Here is a 16,389-nt window from a genome sequence, read left to right as displayed (position 1 = left end):
CGGGTCAGTGGAGCTGCCCGGAGCGCTGCGGTAGCGAGAGAGAAGCGAGCGCTCCGGGGAGGAGCGGGGACCCGGAGCGCTCGGCGTAACACAAACTGAACTGGTGTAATCAACGGGGGGCAGGGAAAAGTTAGCCCTAAAGCTGTCCCTAGGACCACTCTCCCTGCCTACTTGCCCATCTGCCCTAACTGACGGATCGACAAGTTGGAGCCGATCCCTTCCTTGCGCTAAAGTGCATGGATGTCAAAGTCAACAAAACAAACGGAACTGTACAAAGTCAGGGAACAAGTCAAGAACATAATGGAAATACAATAACTAGCAAACAGATATATAAATACAAACAAGGCAGGATATAGCATACTAACAGGTCAGGAAATCAAGAACACTGTTCACACTGGACACAGAACAAGAAACACACTAGAAACCCCACTTCAATCATGCAGGGACAATAATACTAACTCCAAATGGACTCCTTGCTACTCTACAGTGTGGACCGTATACTAGCCATGGAGGAAACATAAATAAATATAAATGAAACACGGGCACAGACTCAAAACTAACTCACTCCTAGATAGACAGATTAGCACAAAGCTCAGAACATGATTCTATGCTAGATCAAACAAGGTCAAAACAGGAATGACAAATGTACAGTGTGAACACGAACTTGGCAGCACAAAGCACAATGAACAATACAAGAATACTAAAACCTGACAAAGTACTCGAACAAGGCAAGCTAAAATCTTAACCCCTTAAGGACCAGGCCATTTTACACCTTAAGGACCGGAGCGTTTTTTGCAATTCTGACCACTGTCACTTTAAACATTAATAACTCTGGAATGCTTTTAGTTATCATTCTGATTCTGAGATTGTTTTTTCGTGACATATTCTACTTTAACTTAGTGGTAAAATTTTATGGTAACTTGCATCCTTTCTTGGTGAAAAATCCCAAAATTTGATGAAAAAAATGAAAATTTTGCATTTTTCTAACTTTGAAGCTCTCTGCTTGTAAGGAAAATGGATATTCAAAATAAAACATTTTTGGGTTCACATATACAATATGTCTGCTTTATGTTTGCATCATAAAATTTATGAGTTTTTACTTTTGGAAGACACCAGAGGGCTTCAAAGTTCAGCAGCAATTTGGAAATTTTTCACAAAATAGACCCCTCGGGGAACGTAACAAGGGGTAAAGTGAACCTTAATACCCCACAGGTGATTCACGACTTTTGCATATGTAAAAAAAAAAAAAATTTTATCTAAAATGCTTGTTTTCCCAAAAATTTTACATTTTAAAAAGGATAATAGCAGAAAATACCCCCCAAAATTTGAAGCCCAATTTCTCCCGATTCAGAAAACACCCCATATGGGGGTAAAAAGTGCTCTGCTGGTGCACTACAGGTCTCAGAAGAGAAGGAGTCACATTTGGCTTTTTGAAAGCAAATTTTGCTCTGGGGGCATGCCGCATTTAGGAAGCCCCTATGGTGCCAGAACAGCAAAAAAAAAACACATGGCATACCATTTTGGAAACAATACCTCTCGGGGAACGTAACAAGGGGTAAAGTGAACCTTAATACCCTACAGGTGTTTCACGACTTTTGCATATGTAAAAAAAAAAAAAAATTTTTTTACCTAAAATGATTGGTTTCCCAAAATTTTTACATTTTTAAAAAGGGTAATAGCAGAAAATACCCCCCAAAATTTGAAGCCCAATTTCTCCCGATTCAGAAAACACCCCATATGGGGATGACAATTGCTCTGCTGGCGCACTACAGGTCTCAGAAGAGAAGGAGTCACATTTGGCTTTTTGAAAGCAAATTTTGCTCTGGGGGCATGCCGCATTTAGGAAGCCCCTATGGTGCCAGAACAGCAAAAAAAAAACACATGGCATACCATTTTGGAAACAATACCTCTCGGGGAACGTAACAAGGGGTAAAGTGAACCTTAATACCCTACAGGTGTTTCACGACTTTTGCATATGTAAAAAAAAAAAAAAATTTTTTTTACCTAAAATGATTGGTTTCCCAAAATTTTTACATTTTTAAAAAGGGTAATAGCAGAAAATACCCCCCAAAATTTGAAGCCCAATTTCTCCCGATTCAGAAAACACCCCATATGGGGATGACAATTGCTCTGCTGGCGCACTACAGGTCTCAGAAGAGAAGGAGTCACATTTGGCTTTTTGAAAGCAAATTTTGCTCTGGGGGCATGCCGCATTTAGGAAGCCCCTATGGTGCCAGAACAGCAAAAAAAAAACACATGGCATACCAATTTGGAAACTAGACCCCTCGGGGAACGTAACAAGGGGTAATGTGAACCTTAATACTCCACAGGTGATTCACAACTTTTGCATATGTAAAAAAAAAAAAAACTTTTTTACCTAAAATGCTGGTTTCCCAAAAATTTTACATTTTTAAAAAGGGTAATAGCAGAAAATACCCCCCAAAATTTGTAACACAATTTCTCCCGAGTACGACGATACCCTATATGTGACCCTAAACTGTTGCCTTGAAATACGACAGGGCTCCAAAGTGAGAGCGCCATGCGCATTTGAGGCCTAAATTAGGGACTTGCATAGGGTGGACATAGGGGTATTCTACGCCAGTGATTCCCAAACAGGGGGCCTCCAGCTGTTGTAAAAGTCCCAGCATGCCTGGACAGTCAGTGGCTGTCTGGTAATACTGGGAGTAGTTGTTTTGCAACAGCTGGAGGCTCCGTTTTGGAAACAGTGGCGTACCAGACGTTTTTCATTTTTATTGGGGAGGGGGGCTGTGTATATGTAGTGTTTTTTACTTTTTATTTTGTGTTAGTGTAGTGTTTTTAGGGTACAGTCGCATGGGCGGGGGGTTCACAGTAGTTTCTCGCTGGCAGTTTGAGCTGCGGCAGAAAATTTGCCGCAGCTCAAACTTGCAGCCGGATACTTACTGTAATCTTCCGCCCATGTGAGTGTACCCTGTACGTTCACATTGGGGAGGGGGGGAACATCCAGCTGTTGCAAAACTACAACTCCCAGCATGTAGGGTCTATCAGTGCATGCTGGGAGTTGTAGTTTTGCAACAGCTGGAGGCTCCGTTTTGGAAACAGTGGCGTACCAGACGTTTTTCATTTTTATTGGGGAGGGGGGCTGTGTAGGGGTATGTGTATATGAAGTGTTTTTTACTTTTTATTTTATTTTGTGGTAGTGTAGTGTTTTTAGGGTAGAGTCGCACGGGCGGGGGGTTCACAGTAGTTTCTCGCTGGCAGTTTGAGCTGCAGCAGAAAATTTGCCGCAGCTCAAACTTGCAGCCGGATACTTACTGTAATCCTCCGCCCATGTGAGTGTACCCTGTACGTTCACATTGGGGGGGGGGGGGGGAGAAACATCCAGCTGTTGCAAAACTACAACTCCCAGCATGTACGGTCTATCAGTGCATGCTGGGAGTTGTAGTTTTGCAACAGCTGGAGGCACACTGGTTGTGAAACACCGAGTTACAAACTCAGTGTTTTGCAACCAGTGTGCCTTCAGCTGTTGCAAAAGCTACAACCCCCAGCATGTACGGACAGCGGAAGGGCATGCTGGGTGTTGTAGTTATGCAACAGCGGGAGGCATACTACTTTGGCTGGGGATTCTGGGGATTGTAGTTATGCAACAGCTGGAGACACACTGGTTTGCTACTTAACTCAGTGTGCCTTCAGCTGTTGCAAAACTACAACTCTCAGCAGTCACCGACAGCCAACGGGCATGCTGGGAATTGTAGTTATGCAACCACCAGATGCACCACTACAACTCCCAGCATAGCTCCTGTTGCATAACTACAGCTCCCAGCATGCCCTTTTTGCATGCTGGGAGCTGTTGCTAAGCAACAGCAGGAGGCTGTCACTCACCTCCTGCTGCTGCTGATCGACGCCGCACAGTACTGTCCCGCCGCCGCCGCCGTTGCTCCTGGGGCCCCGATCCCAACATTAACGCCGAGGATCGGGGTCCCCAGCACCCGGGGTGCACGTCCCGCACCCGCTCACGTCCTCCGGAAGAGGGACGGAGCGGGTGCAGGAGTGACACCCGCAGCAGGCGCCCTGATTGGTCGGCCGGGAATCCGGCCGACGAATCAGGGCGATCGTGAGGTGGCACCAGTGCCACCTCACCCCTGCTGGCTCTGGCTGTTCGGGGCCATCTCTGACGGCCCCGATCAGCCAGTAATTCCGGGTCACCGGGTCACTGGAGACCCGATTGACCCGGGATCGCCGCAGATCACTGGACTGAATTGTCCAGCGCCGACATGGGGGGGCATAATGACCCCCCTGGGCGATATGCCGCGATGCCTGCTGAACGATTTCAGCAGGCATCGGGCACCGGCTCCCCTCCGGCTAGCGGCGGGGGGCCGGGAATGGACAGGACGTACTCCTACGTCCTCGGTCCTTAAGGACTCGGAAACGGGGGCGTAGGAGTACGTCCATTGTCCTTAAGGGGTTAATATCAAACAGGACAGTAAACCATGGTTAAAACTCAGGACATTTGCTCAGATAGACAAAAAGTGCATAAAGAAACTGGTCAGAGAACAGGTCTAATTACCAGCCTAGAGCAGCACCTGAAGAGTCCTTATATATCCTCCCAGTGCTGAAGGGCTGGAAGTTAACTTTTCCCAAACCAGGGAGAATAAACACAGAAACTGTTCAGACTTAAACATAATGTCTGAACAGGAGCCAAAGCAGAAAAATACAGATAAACGGACATTACAACTGGTCCCTGAAAAATTCAGATTTTAAATTTTTCATAAAAATGTGGAAAATACTGCTATACTTTGAAGCCCTCTAATGTCTTCAAAAAGTAAAAACATCTTTATTTTATGAGGCCAACATAAAGTACACATATTGTATATGTGAATCAATATATATTTTGGCGTGTCCATTTTCCTTACAAGCAGAGAATTTCAAAGTTTGAAAAATGCTAAATTTTCTACATTTTCCAGAAATTTTTGAATTTTTCACAAAGAAATGAGTAGAATAGAATAGAGTAGAATATGTCACGGAAAATCTTGGAATCAGAATGATAAGTAAAAGCATCCCAGAGTTAATAATGCATAAAGGGACACAGGTCAGATTTGCAAAAAGTGGCTGCGTCCTTAAGGTAAAAATGAGCTGCGTTCTTAAGAAATTAAGAGATGGGAGTTTAAAGGAAAAAAAATACTGCATTTTCTATTTTTTTTTCTGCTTTCTATAATACTGCTCAACTGATGGACCTCAATTAAGTCAATGGGATCTGGCCATGCAAAGGGTCAAATTAAATTCATTTTTGCTGCTGAACACGCATGGGAGGTGCTTACACGTGTACATAGTCCAGCATACTCCACCATAATAGCAAAAATAGAAAAAACATAGCCTTTTTTTCTTCCATGTTAAAAAGCGCTCATGGACAGGGAAACAAACAACTGTGGCTGCCACCAGAGCTGAACAAGCGACAGACTGTTTCACGATAAACAGGAAGAGAAAGCGTGTTTTACCGGCTCCAGTGGCCACCTGAGTTGTTTCTGTTTTCCTGTCTATGAGCGCTTTTTAACATTGAAGAATAAAGGCTATGTTGTAAAGGTGAGTGCCCATGTTTTTTTCTATTTTTGCTATGTTTTCAAACTTACAGTAATGCTGAGACACGTGTAAATAGTGTCCTTGGGTGTAAATAGTGGCCTAAAGACTGAAAATATTATTAACCGTGTTACAATAGTCTGGATATCCCTGGTTTCCAGTATATGGCTTTGTTCATTGTACTTTACTGTTTGAGTAATCCCCCTTCTATAATGTTCTCCATGAAGTCTTAAAGAATAAGGAATAGAATAGTCCAGGTTTTATCCAATGCTTTCAATTAGCAGTTAAGGTACATAGTGCCGCTTCAAGGGCTACTTGCCAATGGTTAGCTGTTTATTCTGTGTGCATCACTTTCTTGTCTGTTTCATCATTGGGATGTAAAAGAATGGATAAGCAGCTGGAAAACTAGCAGAACCAATAATGATGCTGTTGTGTGGGAGACAGGGCGGCTGCTGTAACTGGATCCAGACTTTCTCTCTAATTAAATTAAATGGCCAATAACTTTCTGTAAGCTCTTAAAGCACAAGCTCAGGGATAATTCTAAATAGATTACAAACCTGAGCTAAAAGTAGACTGTGTATCTGTTGTCTGTGCGCAAATTCTATGCTGTCTTACTAAGTTGAACCTTTATCCTTTTTACCCAGACTCTAGTTTTTGTCTGTGTTGCTGCCAAATAGATATGAAACTAGAAACATGGGTGATTTCCATGTAGCTGAAAATAGGATAGTTATTGAATTGTCCCTTCCTCTGTGTGCCCTATACATATGCCACATGGCTTGTTCCTCCCAGTTGCAAAATGAGAATATCTCCTTAACCCAACACAATTTTTATTGTCAGATTCAATCAGATTTTAAAAAAAATACTAAAGTCTGGACAACACAGATGTGCAGTAGGAATCCATGAAGTTCTAAGTACAAATCAAAGGCTTTACTGAGCCATAATACGATTGTGTGCACTAGCCCTTTTTCTGCACCCAGATTTAGTTGTAATCCACACATACTATCCAGTAAAACTTAATAGATTTACCCATTGATGTCACTATTTGATGTAAAAAGACAATTATAAAATATTTGCCTAAATCATTAGTAAAGCATACGTTTTTAGGTGACTGCCTAGTAAGTACATGGGGAGTAACTAATGGCCATTATAAAACTTGTATATGGCAATTTTCACCAGTTTTTCACACCATCTCTCTTTAACTGAAGGACATTATAGAGCAGTACTAAGCAGTTAAACTGTTAATAAATCACCCGTGGTAATATAAAACACTGACTAGATTTTTCTGGAGCCTCTGTGTGTGTGTGTCTCTTTCTTTCTGCTACTGGCTGACTCTGCAGCTATAACTCCTTCTCTTCAGTTCTCCATAAACTTCTATAGGCAGCATATAATTTCTCAAAGAGCTGGTCTGTCGTGATGGACTTTTACAGGTTTTCAGAGTTTATGAGGAGAAAGAGGCATATTTTTTCTAATAAGATATATTCAAATATTTTTTATATTCTCTTGTACTACTGATTTATAGTACAAAAACCATTTAAAGGGGATTGAAATATATTTGAATAGGGTATATGAATGTCATACAGGAGAGTCCCTAAGAAATAAAAGCTCCTGCTGTAGAAAGTCCAACTATTCTATGTATTTTATAATCAGCCATTCATTTGAGAGGTTGTTGCAGGGGAAGTATAGTCAGTCAGAGGTTCCCCCGGTGACCATCTGTTATCACAGTTAGGTGGAGATCAGCTGATAACTGGACGGAAGGAGGAGGGGGGTATGTAAATGTGGACTTTATATTTTACGATCAGCTTTCTGAAGGTAAAAGCTTTAGTGAAATGCAGTACAAATCAGATGGATAAGATTTAAAGGGATACTCTGGCCCTAAGACATCTTATCCCCTATCAAAAGGATGGGGGATAAGATGTCTGATTGCGAGTGTCCCGCCGCTTGGGACCCCCGCAATCTCTCATGCAGCACCCACCTGTGTGAGTTGCACGCAGCGCTGGGAGCTAAGAGTCTGAAGCCTCACAACCACAAGGCTGAAGTATCGTGACATCGCGACTCTGCTCCCGTGTGACATCATGCCCCGCCCCCTCAATGCAAGTCTATGAGAGGGGGCATGACGGCCGTCACGCCCCTTCCCATAGACTTGCATTGAGGAGGCGGGGCGTGATGTCACACGGGAGCAGAGTTGTGACTTCACGATACTCCAGCTCCATGGTCGTGAGGCTTCAGACTCGGAGCCTCCAGCGCTGCGTGCAACTCACACAGGTGGGTGCTGTATGAGAGATTGTGGTGGTCCCCAGCGGCAGGACCCCTGCGGTCAGACATCTGATCCCCTATCCTTTGAATAGGGGATAAGATGTCTTAGGGTCAGAGTACCCCTTTAAGATAAAAACTTTGGTACAGAAATTGACATGTGATGCAGATGTTAAATAATGTCAATTCTTTCTGTGTATATTCATTGCTGATTTCATTCTTTGCAATGCATTAGGTGACTTCTGCAGCACGTCCACCACAAAATCACATGTGTATATGAAGAGAAAGAACCTGGCATCGTTCACACTATAATCCCTGGGATGTAAACTGTCAATTGCAGAGATGAACACCCGCATCCAATTGTGCTACTCGTAATAGTCCAGCATACATATAGTATATAGTAGAAAGTAGTACGGAGCACTCACCATGCAGGACTTGATTAAAGAAACCTTTATGCTATAATAGACTGTAACAGGTTACAAAAACAAGAGGGTGTAGAGACAAGGAGGCAGGAGCACTTTACCGGGCAGGCGGGCCTTTATAACTACTCCCATCATGGCAAACCACCCATGTATGTAACTAGCTATCCAGCATATGCTTATGAATTATCAGGATGTCATCTGATTTGAAGATGAATGTATGTGTAAACTAAGCGGTACATGTAAATACAGCACATTAAAATACTTGGATATTGACAATTCACTCGTCATCAGAGAGAAACTATATTTTATGCATAAAGCAATGTTGGCTCTGTTTTTATGTATTCTGGACTGGATTTGAATAGAATGGGATACAAACGTCTATGTAATGCAGAATAAGAATACAATTAATCTATAATCTGATGAGATTACATAATTACATGACATATTTTACATCCTCAACTATGACCACAGTTCCTCTAATTGTAAAACTACCACATGACCACAACATATTGTCTGTTTTAGATAATTAATTAAATGTGTACATTGCCAACTCGGTTGCTTTAATTAGAGATGAGAGAATTTTAGAAAAATTCGATTCGTCCAATTCGCCGAATTTTCCCCAAAAAATTGGTTCGGTCCGAATTTATTTGCAGCGAATCTGTATTAAAAACGTCTGTTTCTGGACTAAAGAGAGCCTCAATAGGGTTGTAGAACACTTTGCTTTGCTGTAACATACATAGGGTGTGTGCTGGGTTAGTGAAATAATTCAGTATGACATGCAGATTAGAGGCATCGCTATCTCGCAGAGCGGCACAATGACAGAGCCTGGAGGTGGCACCAGTATGAGGAGACCATATAGTGGCTGAATGACACAGCATGGAGGTGGCGGCAGCATGAGGAGACCAAATAGTGGCTGAATGACCCAGCCTTGAGGTGGCAACAGCCTGACGAGACCATAGGGCCTCACAATTGAAAAGATTAAAGATATTTTTTTACATTTAAATTGAAGATTTCAAATAGATGAACCTAAAAAGTTATATTTAATGTACCAGCAGCATGAGTAGACCAAATGGCGGTACAGAGACACAGCCTGGAGGTGGCGGAAGCATGAGGAGACCATATAGTGGCTGAATGACACAACCTGTAGTTGGCGGCAGCATGAGGAGACCATATAGTGGCTGAATGACAGCCTGGAGTTGGCGGCAGCATGAGGAGACCATATATTGGCTCAATGACACAGCCTGGAGGTGACAGAAGCACTAAATACCCGCTCTGATGGAACACTACTGGCCAGACAGGACAGCTTTTCCAAACTCTGCAAATTGCGGCCACAAAACAAATTTGGCTGCCCAGAAGTTAAGCGGATCTTCAAGGTGTGTTGGCATGGTCATGTCAAGGTATGCCACCACCTGCTGGTTCAGGTCCTGCTCCAGGTGTACCTGCTGCTGATGAGTTGCCTCCTTATACGTGTTAAGAAAGCTACTCATCAGCGACTGTAGGCTGCTGCTGATGAAGCTGGTACTGCTCCTGCCACCCCTCCCCAGCAGCCATGGCAGTGGAAGGTGAGTGCAGAGCCCCCCCCCGCCCGAGTCAAACCTGCGAGAGGATGGACGATGGCGCAGATAGGCATCGGCCAACTGACTATGTAGGATGTCCCTTTAGTAGGTCAGTTTGTCCTCCCTCTCAGTGGGTGTAAAATAGGCCCCCATTTTGTGCCGGTAGCGAGGGTTTAATAAGGTGTAGGGCATAGGACAGGGGCAATGGGAGGACAGGGACTGCTCCTGGGCCATGCCAACTGGGGGTTGTGTCTGAGGAACCCACTGACTGTTGACTGGGGGTGTCAGATGTCACTTGTGATGAAGTGGATGACCATGTTAACCAATCGATGAAGGCAGATGGGTTGCTGGTCGAGACACGACCGCGAGCTGATACCGGTTACTCAGGCTTCTCACTGCGACTCCTGCTGCCACTCGCCCCTAGTCTGCTGTAACCTCTGCCAGATGAATTTAGGCCTCTGCCACTCCTCTGTGCACGTCCTGGCACTTCTCTGCCTGACATACTTATTGCGTGTATGAGGGAAGTACAATGTGCTCCACCACGCTTAAAACAGTATTTGTCTACAACACCAGCAGCTGTGTACTTTTGCCTGGCCTTTCACAGTATCTAGGCCTTTAAAATTTTAACCGGAACAAAATGGTACACCACTTAGATGTACGTATGTGGCATGCACTGATGAGGGGAGGACAATGCACTCCAGTATGCTTAAAACAGTATTTGTCTACAACACCAGGTGTGTACTTTTGCCAGGCCGTTCATAGTATCTAGGCCCTTAAGACTTTAACAGGAACACAATGGTATGCAGGGCCGGCCTTAGGTGTTCAGGTACCCAGTGCGAGCTAACCTTGTGGCGCCCCCCCCCCCCCTATTACCCCATAAACATACACAAAGAGGAAAAAAATCTTTGTAACAAATATTTTTTTTTTATATTTTATCATTCCCCTGACCCCTTAAATCAGTCCCATGTCCCCCTTAATCAGGTGCAGTATAGCTCCCCACGTTAGGTGCAGTATAGTTCCCCCACATTTGGTGCAGTATAGCTCCCCACAGTAGGTGCAGTATAGTTCCCCATATTAGGTGCAGTATAGCTCCCCACATTAGGTGCAGTATAGTTCCCCACATTAGGTGCAGTATAGTTCCCCACATTAGGTGCAGTATAGTTCCCCCACATTAGGTGCCATATAGTTCCTCACATTAGGTGCAGTATAGTTCCACACATTAGGTGCAGTATAGTTCTCCACATTAGGTGCAGTATAGTTCCCCACATTAGGTGCAGTATTGTTCCCCCACATTAGGTGCAGTATAGTTCCCCACATTAGGTGCAGTATAGTTCTCCACATTAGGTGCAGTATAGTTCCTCCACATTAGGTGCAGTACAGTTCCCCCACATTAGGTGCAGTATGTTCCCCCACATTAGGTGCAGTATAGTTCTCCACATTCGGTGCAGTATAGTTCCCCATATTAGGTGCAGTATAGTTCGCCACATTAGGTGCAGTATAGTTCCCCACATTAGGTGCAGTATAGTTGCCCCACATTAGGTGCAGTATAGTTCCCCCACATTAGGTGCAGTATAGTTCCCCACATTAGGTGCAGTATAGCTCCCCACATTAGGTGAGGTATAGTCCCCCACATTAGGTGCAGTATAGCTCCCCCACATTAGGTGCAGTATAATGTTCCCCCACATTAGGTGCAGTATAGTTCCCCACATTAGGTGCAGTATAGTACCCCACATTAGGTGCAGTATAGTTCCCCACATTAGGTGCAGTATAGCTCCCCCACATTAGGTTGGCAGTATAGCTCCCCACATCAGGTGCAGTATAGCTCCCCACATCAGGAGCAGTATAGCTCCCCACATTAGGTGCAGTATAGCTCCCCACATTAGGTGCAGTATAGTTCTCCACATTAGGTGCAGTATAGTTCCCCCACATTAGGTGCTGTATAGCTTCCCCACATTAGGTGCAGTATAGTTCCCAACATTAGGTGCAGTATAGCTCCCGACATTAGGTGCAGTATAGCTCCCCACATTAGGTGCAGTATAGCTCCCCACATTAGGTGCAGTATAGCTCCCCACAATAGGTGCAGTATAGTTCTCCACATTAGGTGCAGTATAGTTCTCCACATTAGGTGCAGTATAGTTCCCCACATTAGGTGCAGTATAGCTCCCCACATTAGGTGCAGTATAGTTCTCCACATTAGGTGCAGTATAGTTCCCAACATTAGGTGCAGTATAGCTCCCCATATTAGGTGCAATATGGTTCCCCACATTAGGTGCAGTATAGCTCCCCACATTAGGTGCAGTATGTTCCCCAAATTAGGTGCAGTATAGTTCTCCACATTAGGTGCAGTATAGTTCCCATCATTAGGTGCAGTATAGTTCCCCACATTAGGTGCAGTATAGCTCCCCACATTAGGTGCAGTATAGTTCTCCACATTAGGTGCAGTATAGCCCCACATTAGGAAGAAGCAGGTTCCCCACATTAGGTAGTAGCAGGTTCCCCAAATTCGGTAGCATTGTCGTTCCCCCATTCCCCCCCCTCCCCCCACCGACTCACACACACACAGGCAACCACACATGCACACACACACAGACAGACAACCACACATGTGTACACACACACAGACAACCACACATGCACACACACAGACACCCACACATACACATAGACAACCTTACCTGACCTGCGCTGTGCTTCTCTTCTCTCCGGCGGCGCCCTGACGAGTGACGTCACTGTGCGGGTCTGCGGAGGTACGTCACATGTGCGACTTCCCTCTTCAGACTCGGGCCGCCAGCCAACCGGAGACGCGGAGGAGGTCGGGGTAAGTGAAGCCTTCCGTTGTAATGAAGAAAACTGTGCCCTGAAGCGGAATGTGACCCTCCGCATAGGGACACAGTTGAGGGAGGGTAGTGGGAATGTAATGAGAGGGAGCGGCCTGCGAAGCAGAAAACTGTGTCCCTGTGGGGAGGGTCACATTCCACTACAGGGCACAGTTTTCTTCATTACACCGGCATTTAGCGCTGCTTGCACGAAGCAGGGCTAAATCCCAGGCTTCGGGCAATACAAATTATATATACTTGGTGCGAGCTGTGTCGGCCGCCCGGCGCCCCTGTTGGTATGGCGCCCTGTGCGGCCACACAGCTTGCACACCGCTAAGGCCGGCCCTGATGGTATGCCACTTAGATGTACGCACAGTTTACACTTAATAGAGGACAATAAGCTTTTAATGCTCTGCTCACCCTAACTGGCTGGCTACTATCAGCTTTTCAGTTGTACACACCAGTACTGCAGCACACAGTCGCTGTGTACTACACTCAAAATTGCACTTTCTCTCTTAATCTCACTCCCTTCCCTACCAGTGCTTCTAGGCTGGATTTGGGCTTGAGGTGAATCGCTGCTGTAAAAAAACTTTTCTTTGCAACACACTGCTCTCTGTCCCTCTCTGCAATAGAACGCTGATGTGACTGGGAGGTGAATTGCTGCTGTAAAAATGCTTTTCTGTGCAACACACACTGCTCTCTGTTCCTCTCTCTCTCCTTAATAGAATGCTGATCTGACTGGGAGGTGAATCATTGCTGTAAAAATACTTTTCTGTGAAACACACACTGCTGTGTGTCCCTCTCTCTCTGTAATAGAACGCTGATGTGACTGGCCGCAAGATGGCTGCCGATTATATAGGGCTGTGACATCACAGGGGCGGCTGGCTGCTGATAGCCTGCATGGTGCATGTGATTCTTGGTCATCCAGCCGTCCCTTGTTCCCACCTTCCAGGATTCCTTGCCCCATGTCCTCACATGTGGATCCACCATTTTAGATGCCCGGCCTCTAGAACCTGGACCTCAATAAATGCAGTTTAATGAAGCGAGTCACACGATTGAATCGCGGCGATATTCACATTCATTACTAATCGAATATTTCCTTGAAATTCGGTACGAATTCGGATTTGTCAGATTCGATTAGCTCATCCCCAGCTTTAATCTTAAAAGGTTGACACATATGTAGCTATGTAAATTACTTCTGTTGAATTATTCTATGTGTATACATCTAATACACATGTATAGCCATGTTGCTTTGGTGATTAAAAATATGATATGCTTCTTTCTGTCTTCTGAATTAACAGCTTTAGACTGCATATAAGGAAAACTAACTCAAATACTAACCTCATTTAGGGAATCTGTCAGCTCTATATAATGTTTCAGTGCTGCAGACATAGGCAGATAGCTGATAGGGAGATAAAGCACATGATATCTGTCTCCTAGCTGATGGCTATTTTCAGAGCTATACAGTGATGTCTTTCTTACAAGCTCAAGTGCCATAGAGGCTGTTCTAAGCTTCAGCATACAGGCTTCCTCCCTCCCCCATCCCTCCTTTCCCTGCATGATTAATGTAAAGAGTGGCTTCTAGCACAGAGCCTTGTACATCAATCATGCAGGGCAGGAACAGGTTGGGGAAGGTGAAGAAGTGCTTGATGCAGTTTATCGCAGCTTTCATGATCCTTTAACTTGTAAAGAAAAGATGATTTTTTAACTTTGAAAAGCTAAAATTTCTATTTTTTTTTAATCTACTCATGTCTGTAGCTCTGAGTATGATACATAACTGATAGATTCCCTTATAGGGGTGTATGCACAGATATCACATGCGCTGTGGATTTGAAGTTGTAAATCTGCAACTGCAGATTTTACAAGGCATTTCTTATGTTTTTTTGAATGCCTTGTAAAGTCCATAACTTCAGAACCCAATGGACCATTTGCCCAGCGGAAACCGCTGGATCCCAACAGGTCCAGTTGACTTGAATGAGGTTCGTCGGATGTCCGCTATTATAGAGGAGTTGAGCAAAGAAAAATATTCAATTGTGTAGTATTTTTTTCTCTGCTCAACTGCTGTCCTTTCAGTGGGTTGAGTGATGGAACCTTCTTAAGGCCCCGTCCACACTACGGAATTGCTGCAGAATTTCCGGGCGGAATTCCGAGGGCGGAATTCTGCGGTGTGAACTTTAAAATTAGTGTGAACGGGTCTCCGCGAGACCCGTTCACACTGCGGAATTTCAGCGGCGTTCTTTGTGTTCATTCTTTGTGCGGAATCCGCAAGCGGACCATAGTCGCCAATGGTGACGGCTCAGTGCCCTCGGCGGCGGCTGCCAGGCTGAATCTCCGCTCGCGGAATTCAGCCGCGAGAATTCCGTAGTGTGAACGGGGCCTTAGTGGATCTCAACGGCAATGTGAACCTAGCCTAAGCATTATTTATAAAAAACTGAAATATCCTTTTAGCATATTTTACATCCCTTTAACCCCTTAAGGACCACAGTTTTTTTTTTCATTTTTGCACTTTCGTATTTTCCACCTCACCCACTAAAAATTCAGAACGCTTTCAATTTTGCACCTGCAAACCCATATGAGGGCTTGTTTTTTGTGCAACCAATTGTCATGTGTAATGACATCAATGATTTTACCACAAAATTTACGGCAAAACCAGAAAAAAAATATTTGTGGGGAAAAATTAAAAAATTTAAAAAAACACGCCATTTTGTGATTTTTGGGTGCTTCCGGTTCTATGCAGTGCACTTTTTGGTAAAAATTACACCATATCTTTATTCTGTAGGTCCATACGGTTCCAAGGATACCTAATTTATATAGGTTTTATTTTATTTTACTACTTAAAAAACATAACTACATGCACCAAAATTAGTATGTGTAAAATTGTCATCTTCTGACCCCTATAACTTTTTTTTTTTTTTGCATATACAGGGATGTTTGAGGGCTAATTTTTTGCACAATGATCTGAAGTTTTTATCAGTATAATTTTTGTTTTGATGGGACTTTTTGATCGCTTTTTATAAATAGTTTAGGGTACCAAAATATGCAATTTTGGACTTTGAATTTTTTTTTTTATGTGTACACCATTGACCGTGCGGTTTAATAAACATTTTAGGGGTGATTAATCAAAACCTGTCCAGAGGAAAAGTTGCTGAGTTGCCCATAGCAACATTACAGATCGTTTGTTTAATTTTTGAAAAGGCCTCTGAAAAATGTAAGAAGCGATCTGATTGGTTGCTATGGGCAACTCTTCCTCAGGACAGGTTTTGATAAATCTCCCCCTATATTTTTATAGTTCTGACATTTACGCATGCAGTGATACCACATATGTTTATTTTTATATTTGTTTACATATTTTTTTTTTTAAATAGGAAAAGGGGGGTGATTCAAACTTTTATTACTGAAGGGGTTAAATCCCATTTATCAACTATATTTTTATTTACATTTTTTTTTTTAGTCCCCATAGAGGACTCAGGGGTGTGGAAATTTAAAAAAAAAAATCTACTTGTCTATGGGACTAAAATGGAACACAATCTACTTGTCCCTCATGAAAATAAAATAATTTCAACCAAAATAGTACGTACATAAGGTTATTATTATTAGTTTCTGCACTTTCATTTTTCCATAACTTGTGCTCTGAAACAAAAACATTTTTTAATATTTGTGAGGGGAAATTTTTTTTTTTTGCCATTTAAATTCTTGACCCCTATAAAATTTTTATTTTCTGTAAACTGGGCTGTATGAGGGCTCATTTTTTGAGCCGTAATCTGCTGTTTGTATCAGGACCATTTTGGTATT

The 16,389-nt window shown here is 43.5% G+C and overlaps 1 protein-coding gene across 3 annotated transcripts in view; it reads left to right on the top strand.

Moving 5' to 3' along the window:
• The window catches only part of BCL2 (BCL2 apoptosis regulator), a 213,599-nt gene that overhangs the window by 81,766 nt on the left and 115,444 nt on the right, over positions 1–16,389 (top strand). The window lies entirely within an intron of this gene.

Source organism: Hyla sarda, chromosome 5 (genome assembly GCF_029499605.1).
Source record: "Hyla sarda isolate aHylSar1 chromosome 5, aHylSar1.hap1, whole genome shotgun sequence".
In the NCBI taxonomy this organism is placed as follows: domain Eukaryota; kingdom Metazoa; phylum Chordata; class Amphibia; order Anura; family Hylidae; genus Hyla; species Hyla sarda.
The sequence above is the reverse complement of the archived record's forward strand: the minus strand, read 5'-3'. Positions and strand labels throughout refer to the sequence as shown.